This window comes from Miscanthus floridulus, chromosome 9 (genome assembly GCF_019320115.1).
Source record: "Miscanthus floridulus cultivar M001 chromosome 9, ASM1932011v1, whole genome shotgun sequence".
Taxonomy (NCBI): domain Eukaryota; kingdom Viridiplantae; phylum Streptophyta; class Magnoliopsida; order Poales; family Poaceae; genus Miscanthus; species Miscanthus floridulus.
Genome location: NC_089588.1, coordinates 87376811 through 87389638, shown reverse-complemented (window position 1 = coordinate 87389638; position 12828 = coordinate 87376811). Strand labels below are relative to the sequence as shown.

General features: G+C 46.7%; 1 pseudogene; it reads right to left on the bottom strand.

Moving 5' to 3' along the window:
- Window positions 1–471: 471 nt before the first annotated feature.
- Window positions 472–10527, bottom strand: LOC136480231 (sex determination protein tasselseed-2-like; annotated as a pseudogene).
- Window positions 10528–12828: the final 2301 nt, after the last annotated feature.

Here is a 12828-nt window from a genome sequence, read left to right as displayed (position 1 = left end):
GGTGGCAGAGTCGCGACCTGGCGGAGTAGCGGGGTCGTGGGACGACTTGGCGGATCGCGGTGCTTGGCGAGACGGAGTCGCGATGGCGCGATGTCCCTGACGCAGAGGCGCGATGACGAGCCGCGATGCAGAGGCGCGATGACGAGACCGCGATGGCGTGACGCCGCGATGCGAGCGTCGGAGGTGGAGAACGTCACGGGAGTCCGTCGGAGGTGGAGAACGTCACGGGAGTCCGACGGTCTAGGGTGAGCGGAAGCAAAGGGATCGTGACCCTTCTGATACAGTATTGGAGGATTAACTCAACTCAGTTTTTCATTAATCTCAAGAGGTGTTTATATAGAAATACATGGGATATGAAAGGATAGAGGAAATATGAAAACAAAGAGTCTAACTAATCAAATACATATTCTAACAAGAAACACTAGCAGAATGAAAGCATGCAACACCTGAATCACAAGCAGCTGTCGCAAGTCACTCCTGTGGCTTGGTAGGGAAGGGCAGGTTCACACTACCGGAGACGGTTTCTTTGTCGAGTGTCCCAGACTTTGCCGAGTGTTTTTTATCGGGCACTCGGCAAAGATGTTGTTTGCCGAGTGCCGAGCACTCGGCAAACAATGACACTCGGCAAAGAGGTGGTTTGCCCAGTGTCAGGATAAGACACTCGGCAAAGGGTCGCCTCCGTTAATGGCCGGCAGGTGCCGTTAATCCTTTGCCGAGTGTCTTATCCTGATACTCGGCAAAGAGGCTCATTTGCCGAGTGTTATTTTTTGACACTCGGTAAACCATATTTTTTTATCACTTTTGACCTCCAAACTTTTTCTACAGTCCTCATACAATACCTGGTACTCCATGTTCCAATGTGGCACATTTCTCGGACTTTTTCTATATTTCTTTAATTTATTTCATTTAATTGAATTTTCTTGGATAATTCAAATTATAACCGCTAGTCATTCAAATAATGAAAAAAATGAATGAAAAAATGATATTCATGTTATTTAGTATAATGTGAGGCCGTATCTAGGAATAGACCACCAATTTCGAACATCTTGTTCACGAAACATGACCATGAACTTGCGGTCAAGTTATTTTTAAATTCTATAAAAAGCAAACGAAGTCCAAAAATCATAAAACTTGTCAAGATATTATGATATCATATGTGGAGGCTGTGATAAAAAAATGAGAAGGTTTCGCGCAAGCTGTCACGTACGATGCTTGCAAATCAAAGAATCTCCGAAGAAGTTTTATGATTTTGTGAAGAGGGCGACAAGGTGGTAAGCATCGTACGTGACAAACTTGCGCGTCCACAATTTTTTATCATAGCCTCCACATATGATATCTTGACATCTTGACAAGTTTTATTATTTTTAGACTTCGTTTGCTTTTTATAGAATTTAAAAACAACTCGACCACAAGTTCGTGGAACAAGATATTCGAAATTGATGGTATGTTCCTGGATACGGCCTCACAATATACTAAATAACATGAATATCATTTTTTCATTCATTTTTTTTCATTATTCGAATGACTAGCAGTTATAATTTGAATTATCCAAAAAAATTCAATTAAATGAAATAAATTAAAGAAATATAGAAAAAGTCCGAGAAATGTGCCACATTGGAACATGGAGTACCAGGTATTGTATGAGGACTGTAGAAAAAGTTTGGATCTCAAAAGTGATAAAAAATATGGTTTGCCGAGTGTCAAAAAATGACACTCGGCAAAGGAGCCTCTTTACCGAGTGTCAGGACGGCTGGCACTCGGTAAAGATTTTTTTTTAAATTTTTAAAAAACCCCTCTTTACCGAGTGCCAGACCGGTTGGTACTCGGCAAAGAATTTTAAAAAATTTTAAAAAAAAACTTTGTCAAGTGCTAGATCGGGGGCACTCGACAAAGATTTTTTTAAAAAAAAACCCTCTTTGCCGAGTGCCAGGCCAGGTGGCACTCGACAAAGAAGTAAAAAAAATTAAAAAAAACCTTTGTCAAGTGCTAGATCGAGGGCACTTGGCAAAGGGGGGATTTAACCCCGCCGGCTGGGCGGGCCCACACACAACGCACACACGCACACACGCACGCGCTAGCGCCGCCGCCTCCCGTGCGCCAGCACCGCCGCTACCCGCGCGCCCGCGCCAGCGCCGCCTGTGCGCCGCGCCGCCGGAGGAGGAGGAGAAAGAGAGGAGGAGGAGAGGAAGAAGGAGGAACAGAAGGAGGCTGCCGAAGCAACGGCGCCTTCGCATCCGGCCATCTCGGTCGCCATTCTGTAGTGGTGAGCCCCTATGTTGTCTCCGCCCGATGGGTGTGGATGCATGAATAGATTAAGATGTCCTAGTTAGGGTGCCTTTGTGGACGCTGGTTATGGTGCATAGTTGCAATTCTAAGGTTTAGCATGGATGGATTGTGGATGCATGGTTTGATGTTTGTCATAAACTAATATAGCTTATGGAATATATTAGTAATGGGATATAGATCCTGAATTTGTAATCCCTGATCCTTGCTTATCCTGATTACGTTGCTAGGTATTCCTTACATAATCTTGTGCATGTCGGCCATCGTGCCGTTCATATATATGTGCATGTTGGTCATCGTGCCGTTGGTTTTCTTGCAGGTTTTGGAAACCTCATCGTACAGGGGAGGTGCTGCCGAAATTTTGTATTGACAGTTTTATGTTTCTTTTTTGCAAAGAAGAGCCCGTCAGAGCGGAGCCGAAGTACCTCGACAACCCCGATCGCCTTCCTCGCCGCTGTGGGTCTACCTGCACCGCATCGCCTCGCCACTACACCGACCCACCACGGCCCCGCTAGCCTGACTCTACCGCCACCCTAGGTATAACCCCTCTTTTCGTATCATGGTCGTAGATCGCGTAACCCAGTTAGGCGTCTCCTGTTCGAAAGAGATACGGTTGGAAATATGCAGATATTTCCATATCTAAAACCGTATCTGTTTTGAATTGTCCACGTTTTTTGGACAGCCCACGAATGCGTAGGTGGGGTTAGTTTCCATGGTCTGCTCCGATCCGAGACAGAGTTTTGGCATCATCTCCCTTTTGTTCTCCGGATACACACTCTCCCTAACACGACTTGTATTTGGAGAACAGCGGGAAGGTGCTATCAAAATTCTATCTCGGATAGGAGTAGAGCAAGGAAACTAACCTCATCTACGGATCCTCGCGTGGGATTAGGACCAATCCTCACCTATTAGATAGTAGGAACATCGTGTAGATGCAATTGATGTTTATATTACTCGTCGCTATATATGTTCGAGGATGGAGGACCGTGAGTGGATGTACACGGGCCGTGCAAGTCAGGGTCAGGTCACCAATGAATGGATCGACAAGACCGATGCTTTCTTGGAACGGGCATTTGGCATGGCTGCTAAAGAAGTGAGTAAAATTTGTTGTCCCTACAGCAAATGCGCAAACAGGAAAAGACAAACGAAGAAGGTCATGGGGGAACATCTTTGTTTGGAAGAATGGATTTACGGCAGACTATACCCGGTGGGTCTACCATGGTGAAGCCGATCGTATGAGAGAGGAGGTGGTGAGACCACACGTCGAGGATTATGATGCTGATGCCGGGGTAGCAGACATGTTAAATGACTTTCACGAGGCACAGTTCGCTGAAGGATGTACGAAGGAGCCAGAGGCAACCGCAAAGGCGTTCTACGACATGTTTGTCGCGGCATAGAAACCCCTTCACGGCCAGATAAAGGTTTCTCAACTAGATGCCATTGGACGCATAATGGCGTTAAAGTCCCAGTATAGCCTGAGTCGAAACGCCTTCGATGGTATGTTGATAGTTATTGGCAGCCTACTTCTGGAGGGTCACCTTCTGCCAAAGAGCATGCACGAGTCACAGAAACTCCTTCGTGAACTTAAGATGCCGTATGAGCAGATACATGCTTGCCCGAAGGGGTGCGTCCTATTTAGGAAATAATACGTGGAAGCAAAGTACTGTCCAAAGTGTAAATCCTCTAGGTTCCTGGAGGTAGATTCTGGTGATGGCCAGAAGAGGTAGCTTGATATTCCCGTGACAATCCTACGACACCTTCCGTTCATACTGAGGATCCAACGGCTATACATGACCGAGGAATCCATGAAACAGATGACATGGCACAAAAATGGCAAACGATACAATCCTGACAGGATGGTACATGCATCCGATGGTGAAGCATGGACCCACTTTGATGGCATTCATCATGAGAAAGCTAAAGAGGCTCGTAATGTACGTGTTGCGCTGGCAACAGATGGGTTCAATCCTTATGGAATGATGGCTGCCCCATACACATGATGGCCCATGTTCATTATCCCCCTCAATCTCCCCCCCGGCGCATGCTTTCAACGACAGAATGTATTCTTGTCGTTGATAATTCCTGGACACCCAGGGAATAATATGGGTGTGTTCATAGAGCATGTGATTGATGAATTGGTCTATGCTTGGGAGGAAGGGGTATGAACATACAACCGAGGTACAAAGAAAAACTTCAAAATGCATGTTTGGTACCACTACTCCCTGCATGACTTCCTGGCATATGGGATATTCTGCGCCTGGTGTGTTCACGGGAAGTTCCCATGCCTAGTATGCAAGGAAGGTCTGAGGTTCATTTGGTTGCAGAAGGCTGGCAAGTATTCATTGTTCGATAAACATCGGCAATTCCTCCCTCTTGACCATGCATTCAGACGAGACATCAAGAACTTTACGAAAGGTGTCGTAGTGACAGAACCTGCACCACGATAATGACTGGTGCCGCGGTTCGTCAATAGATAGATGGTCTCATGGTCAATCCAGAAGGTGGTTTTGTGGGATATGGAGAGCAACATATGTGGACTCATAAGTCGGGCTTGACTCGACTCCCCTATTTTGATGATCTTCTCCTTCCACACAACATTGATGTAATGCACACTGAAAAGAATGTCGCCGAGGTACTTTGGGTAACAATCATGGACATTCCTAACAAGTCAGAGGACAATGTTAAGGCTAGAGTAGATCTGGCAATGTTATGTGATAGACCAAACCATTATATGAAGCCTCCTAGTCGCGGCAAGACATGGAGAAGGCCTAAGGCTGATTTTGTCTTGAGCAAGCCCCAAAGGAGGAAAGTACTAGAATGGATCCAGACGTTAATGTTCCCTGATGGATATGCAGCTAATCTAAGGAGGGGAGTGAACTTAAATAACTATGCAAGTCTTAGGGATGAAGAGTCATGACTACCATATATGGATTGAGCGGCTTCTTTCGGCGATGGTTCGAGGTTATGTCCCTGAGCATGTCTGGCTAGTGCTGGCAGAGTTGAGCTATTTCTTTCACCAGCTTTGTGCTATGGAGTTATCTCGGACCATGATTGCTGACTTGGAAAGAATGGCACATGTGTTGCTCTGTAAGTTAGAGAAGATCTTTCCACCCGGCTTCTTCAATCTGATGTAGCACTTGATTTTGCACCTCCTGTATGAGGCATGAATGGGGGGGCCCGTGCAGGGCCGTTGGTGCTATCCAATCGAGAGATGTCTAAAAGTTCTTCAAAAGAAATGTAGAAATAAATGCAAAATCGAGGCTTCCATTGCAGAGGCATACATTCTGGATGAGGTGGTGAACTTCACAACAACATACTATGGTGACAACTCCCTAACGTGCATAATCCAACCCCTTGTTACAATGCTAGCGAAAATGAATCGAACCTCAGCCTTTTCCGAGGGCAACTTGGAAGGGCAAGTGCATCGACCACCAAGACCTTGAACCATGAAGAGTGGCGCCATATCATGCTATACGTGTTGACCAACCTTGACAAAGTGGCGCCGTACATGCAGTAAGTTCTCAACGAACATGTTAAATACGCCGTCACTATTCTGCATCCAACCCCTTGTTTCTCGTTGGTACAGGGAATTTCTTCATGAATTCTGACATCAATCAAGGGATCCTACCGTGTAGCAACTAGATACCCTTCTTAGACAGGGTGCGGGAAATGGAATGCCTGATTTCATTTCTTGGTTCAAACGGAAGGTACCGTCCAATTTAGCTCGTACTTAGTTTGACATTCTAAGTTACTTGTATGTGCGAATAATATAATGATGTATCCTACTTGAGCTTGTAGGGCCAGAGGGATGTGTCTATGCGTGCCGAGTTGAGATAGGTTGCCAATGACTTTGCCTATAGGGTCAGGTCATTTTTCGGTTATGACGTGAATGAATATCTCTTTCGCACAACAAGCTACGAGCAGAGTCGGCCCAATCGAAGAACCACAAGTTCTAGAGTTTTTACGCCCGGCGTTGATGAGGTCGAGTATTATGGAAGAATTGAAGAAATATACAAACTCAAGTTTCATGGTTCCAAACCTTTTAATCCCATCATATTCAAATGCCATTGGTTTGATCCTGAAGCAATGAGACGGACATATTATAATCTTGGTCTAGTCGAAATTCGACAAGATTCTGTCTTACCAGGAGACGATGTCTATATTGTGGCCCAACAGGCCACACAAGTTTATTATCTCCCATATGCGTGTCAAACCAAAAGGCATCTTAAGGGTTGGGATATTGTGCACAGGGTATCGCCACACAGTAAAGTGCCTGTCCCAAACGATGAAGATTACAACTTAGACCCAAACACATATGACGAAGAGTTCTTTTAAGAAGAGGGACTAGAAGGGAGGTTTGAGATAGACTTAACCAAAGCGATCGGAATGGAAGTAGACAATGAAACGGTTATTGAAGAGGACGCTGGAGATGAGGTGCAAAATGTGAAGGACTTACAAATGCTTGAGCGATTACATTTAGACAATGACAATGGCAACATTGCTCATTCGGATAGTGTTGATTATTTCGACATGATTGATAGTGATGATGAGACTTATGATGTAGCTAATATCGATCATGAAGATTATTTCTAATACATATAATACTATTTTATTTTGTAATTATATTTTGTTTATTTTGCATCTCTTTCTAAGTACTTCTTGTTTATCTGTGCGTATTGGTTTACTCTTTTTAATTGCAGGTGATTGAACAAAGATGGTGGGCGGTGGGATGAGGAAGCTAACATCCTTGTACTGAAGGACAAGCACCGTTGCACCAGGGAGAGTAGGAGGAGGAGGAGCCATAGGAGGGAGCCAATGCCAACTGCCCCGTCGCATGAGGAGGAGGAGGAGGAGCAGGTGCCCTAGGAGGATGTTGAGGAGGCGTAGGAGGACAAGGAGGAGGAGGCGACAACAGGGGGTTCTGCTTCCTCTAGTTCGTCGAGCATCTACTTGCAAGGTCCCACGAGCCTCCCTTAGCGACCGATACCTCGTGAGAGACGCCCGCTGATTCGACCCGAGGGGGAAAAGTAAGTAACTTTAGATGTTATCACTACTTTATATGATATGTTGAAAATCAAAATAGAAACTAATAATTTTTCTTAATCACTTGGGCAGGAACTAGACGATTGTGGTAAGTGGAGGTGCTCACACACGCCAAGTCAATGGCATCCTTGGTCTTCTATGCAAGGAGCACTTCCCTGGCCTAGTTGAGTACGCTGGAGTGACGGGGCTGGCCTACTCGTTTGACCACTATGCCGCCGCCCCCGATGCTGTAGATCGGGCCCGCAGGGTATTCAACAACAAGATGGAGCGGGTGAAGCAAGAGCTGTGGGTAAGTCCTCCTCGCACTACATTGCTCAATACATCGCATTCATTGGACATTCTTGAAATAATGAATGGATATATCATGTTTGTATGCAGGATTTCTTTAGATGCCAGGACAGACATGAGGCCAGGGCGGATGCGGTGGCTACCAAATGCTGCAAAAAAACTCATCGTGGACATGCATTACGAGGCACGCATCTAGTCCGTCGTAACTTACCACAGGACCGTCCTTGGAACGAAGGTCACCAAAAGGGACGCAAGGAGCATGACGCTGACCTAGGACCAGTACCTGCAGGTAAATACAGAACATTAATACCGATTCCTTTTGAGATTAAGTAGGCTTAATTTCATCTTCTGATATGTCATGTACTTGATGGCCTGTAGATGATTCCTTATTGGTGCGCCGCGTATCCCCAGTGCTGGGAACAGATGGTGGACAAGTGGTGCTCACGCGAGTGGGAGGAGACGCACAACTTGTGCCAGGAGCGGCGTTTGATGATGTCAGGTGTAGCACACCATCAAGGCAGCCGCAGCCTTAGCGGATACGCAGAAACATGAGTACGCGAATTCATTTATTTATTCCAACGCTCAATTATGCATGATTTCTAATCATCTTGCTGTTTTTCTCACAGTCAGTGTCACATGGTGGCCAGCCTTGCTCCATCTTCAAGGCATTTGCTATGGCCCACAAGGGCAAGGCGACGTCCGACTACAACCTGGGGGACGGACCCGAGGTGTACAGCAATGCGACCGTCAACAACCACCTCAGTGAGTACACGTCGATGGCAAGGGAGGTCCATGGGCCACAGTACGATCCGAGCACCAAGGACCTTGATGGAGAAGTCGTATGAGGGTGGGAGGAGGCAAGAAGCATGGGCGGTACTGGATTGGTGACGGTGCAATCGACTCAGCCACTACTTCCAGTCTCTCCCAGATTCGAGCAAGCAGCACGAGCAGGAGCTCGGCCATACGACCTCGGCCGGACACTTCACACCACCAGGTGGAGGCACTCGAGGTTATTCCTGGTTTATTCGTCGTTTTTTGGTTTTTTCATACCTTTCCTTTGTATTATTGTAACATTGGGGTCAATATATTGTAGGCCCAGCTGGAACAAGAGAGGAGGATACGGGAGCAGATGCAGGCAAAGATGGAGAGGGTGGAGGCCGAGCGGGAGGCCGAGCAGTGGAGGATGGCGGAGATTCTTCAGTACATGCAAAGTCTTGGCGCCGCTACGGGTGTAGTTCCGCCACCTTCGCTATTCGCTCCACCTCCAACTCCTCACTATTCTATTCCTGTGAGTATAAATATTTTAGTTTGTATGTTCGTGCTTACGGTCAAATCTAGTGGAGTATGAAAGTTTTATTCATATATGGTATATATTTATCTTGTCTCACACATGCAATCTCTTCTTCTTTGTGCAGAATCAATCGGCGGCATCGAACGATCCTCATGCTTCAGCGAATCCTTCACTAAATCAGTGATGATACTTGTGGTTGTTAATGGTACTTCTATTTGCAATTGTGGTTGACGATGATGGAGCACTTGGATTGCTTATGAACTTATTTGTGATATATTGTGAGACATGTGACATTTGTGATATATATGTGACGTTTTGATATATATGTGGTGTTCGTGATATATATGTGCTATTGATGATATATATGTGATGTTGGTGATGTTTGTTATATATATCATCTGTTTGTTTGGATGTGATGTAAAAAACAAATAAAAAATGTTGTTTTCAGTCACTTTGTCGAGTGCAATGGCCATGACACTCGGCAAAGTGACTACCTGAGAACTACCTGGGAACATGCTTTGCTGAGTGCAATGGCCATTGCACTCGGCAAACATCACAGATTTGCCGAGTGCCACGGGCCAGGCACTCGGCAAAGGTGGCCTGTTTGCCGAGTGTCTTGTCGGTGGCACTCGGCAAAGTGGCCACCTTTGCCAAAGTCAACAGCGCTCGGCAAAGGTACCTTTGCCGAGTGCTTGACCTTGACACTCGGTAAAGCCACCGTCACGGTGCTGCTCGCCGTCACAGCCACTTTTCTTTGCCGAGTGTCGGATTGGCACTCGACAAAGCCTTTGCCGAGTGTCCGATAAAGTGCACTCGACAAAGAGGTCTTTGTCGATAAACTGTTTACCGAGCGCTCTTTGCCGAGTGCCTCCGGTAGTGTCAGGTGCTTATAGCTCGTGAATCCGCCGTCAACCACAAGGTTGTGCCCGGACACGTACTTGGCGTCGTCAGAGGCCAGGTACACGGCGGCCCTGGCCACGTCCACCACCTCGCACGTTGTGCCTTTTAGCTCGCCTAGACCCCTGATGATCGCCGCCACCTGCTCTTCGTCGGCGGCGCCGCAGAGCATAGTCGAGAACTGCTCGACCACCATCAGCGTCGGCACCGCGTAGGGCGAGATGCAGTTGATCCGAACACCGTGGCGCGATAGCTCCGCCGCCGCGGCTTTTACCGCGCCAACGACGGCAAACTTGGACACCGAGTACGGGTACGTCCCCAGCCCGCCGAGGACGCCGCTGATGCTCTCCATGCAGAGGATGGAGCCGGCGCCGGCGGGGGCCATGACGCGCGTGGCGTGCTTGATCCCAGCCAGCGCGCCGCGCACGTTCACGGCCATGACGGCGTCGAGCTGTGCCAGGTCCAGTTCGGCCATCCTCGACGTGCCGGCCATACCGCGTGACGGTGGATTCCACGGCCCTGGCGACGCTCTCCTCGACGGTGACGTCGCAGTGGACAAAGTGGGCCTGAGGGCCGAGTTCCTCGGCGGTTTGAAGGCCCAGCATGGAGTTGACGTCGGCGATGACTACGGCGGCCCCCTGCTGGATGAACTCACGGGCCGTCGCCTTCGCAAGCCCACTTGCTCCTCCTGTGATCAGCGCAATCTTCCCCACAAGCCTGCACATTTGTAAGTGCAAAATCCTTTTCGATGAGTGGGACATCAAATTCATCAAATAGCATATTTCAAAACGAATGGAAAAGCATGAGATTTAAAAGATTGCTTATCTATGTGGATCAAGATGGAAATTGGAACTCTAGATATCTGAGACGAAAATATGAGAAATAGCAAAATAAAAATTGCGTGCCAGTACTGTGAAAAACTCGAAATCCAAGACGCATGGTTTTTCAACTCTTTTACCTCCCCTTCGCTGGCGCCGGAGCCGGCGCCCCCGGCACCTTAGGCTAGCTCACCGCCGGCCATGGAACGACTGTCCTCCTCTGAGGCCATTCTCGTAGCTGCTCGCTAGTTCCCAAAATCCAAGGAGAGCTACCAACAAGTCAACGCTGGGAGAGCTACCAGAAGGGTAGGGAGAGGAATGGTTGCTCGCTTCTAAATGAAGGCAGTTGGAAGGGACCTGGAGTGTTATACAAAATCGAGGAGCTGAGCCCTGACCCTGACATCAGCTCGAATAATGCAGATATGAACCGATTCGTTAGTTCTCACAACAGTTGACCTAATGGTTATACTAGCATTATGGCTAATGTGCACCACATATGCACGATTACATGGTGCCATTTGTGGTCAATAATGCTACTAACAGCATGTGCAGCACACATGCACGCTAGACAAGAGTGCATGATTGAGTAGATATCATGTGCATTGTGCTGGTCAATGCAAGTACCAGGCGCAAGGATGATGACACTACGCCAGATCTGCATATCACTGCCGGCATCATTATTGTCGGATTTATGAGAACCGGCAGTGATGTACCTTCACTGTCGGTTATGAGCTTGAAAATAAAAAAATGATTGGGGCTGGGCTAAAATCGGCAGTGAATGACCACATCACTGCCAGTTTGTGGCTTGAACCGGCAGTATTTTAGCGGCCACTCATCACTACCGGTTTAAGCCAAGAGCCGACAGTGATTGTGCTCTATCACTGTCGGTTCTAGCCAAGAACCAACGGTGATAAGCCTACAACACAAAAAGGCTGCAGCCGTCCTCTTCTTCCTCCTCTCTTCCATCCCGAGAACAGAGGCGCGCGTTTGGACCCTTCTCTCCATTGCTGCGACTGCTCTTCACCATGAAGCTAGTGCTTCGATTTTGAAGAATGACTTGGTCTTTTTGCTTTAAGGTTAGTAACAAACATCCACACCTTTGATTTTGTTGCTTAATTAGCTTCGTTTTGATGGCTACATTGCTTGATTCTCATTCTAGTTCTTTCTCCATTCTAGAGAGCACTTTTCGAATTAGACATTTGTGCAAGGCTCAAATTATGGTGAATCAATCATCCAAAAGGTTGGTGTTTATGAACAAATTTAAATTCCTAGCTAATTATTCCATGGTGGTCAAGATCATCATTGTTAGTATGTGATGCTATAATTAGTTCTTAGAAGTAGAGTAGAATAGTGTTCTTCAATATTGTGCAATAATTGTTTTTTACTACGATTTTCAATTTATAGGGCCGGGGCTACCAATTTCAATTTTTCAATAATTAGTGTGCAATAATGTTTTTCAAAAATGGTACTTTCGAGCTACAATTGTTGTTCATGTAGCTCGATTTCTTATTAATTCTTTGTAATTACTGTCTCAGTATTTCCAAAAATGGTACTTCTAGTTGCGTCATGGACATTGAAGAAGAAAGAAAAGCGTGCGCTTATTTCTTTCTTCAATGAACTCAAAGTCTCGACGGGCTACTGTGTGAACCCGAAGAGGCTAGTGAACATGAAAGAACTCAAGTTCAACTATGGCCCTATGAGGGCCCATAACTGTCATGTCATTATGACTCAGCTACTCCCTGTTGCCCTGTGTGGTATCCTCCCCCCAAAGGTTCGCTCCCCAATCATAAAGCTTTGCTCGTTCTTCAACGCGATCTCAAAAAAGGTCATTGATGTGTCCACGCTAGAGCAGCTGCAGCGGGACATAGTCGAAACTCTCGTTAGGCTTGAGATGCATTTCCCGCCGACTTACTCTGATATCTCATTGTATCAGCTCATTCATCTTGTTGACCAAATTAGAGCCCTTGGCCCAATGTACCTGTATCAGATGTTTCCTTTTGAAAGATTGATGAAAGTTTTTAGGAGGTATGTTAGGAACATATTCAGGCCAGAAGGGGGCATGGTTGAAGGATGATCAACGGAGGAGGTCATTGAGTTCTGCACATATTATCTGGACATCAAAAGGGTCGGAGTTCCAGAATCTCGTCATGAGGGAAGACTACGTGGCAAAGGAACGATCGAGGAGAAATCTGTTATAGTAGACGACCC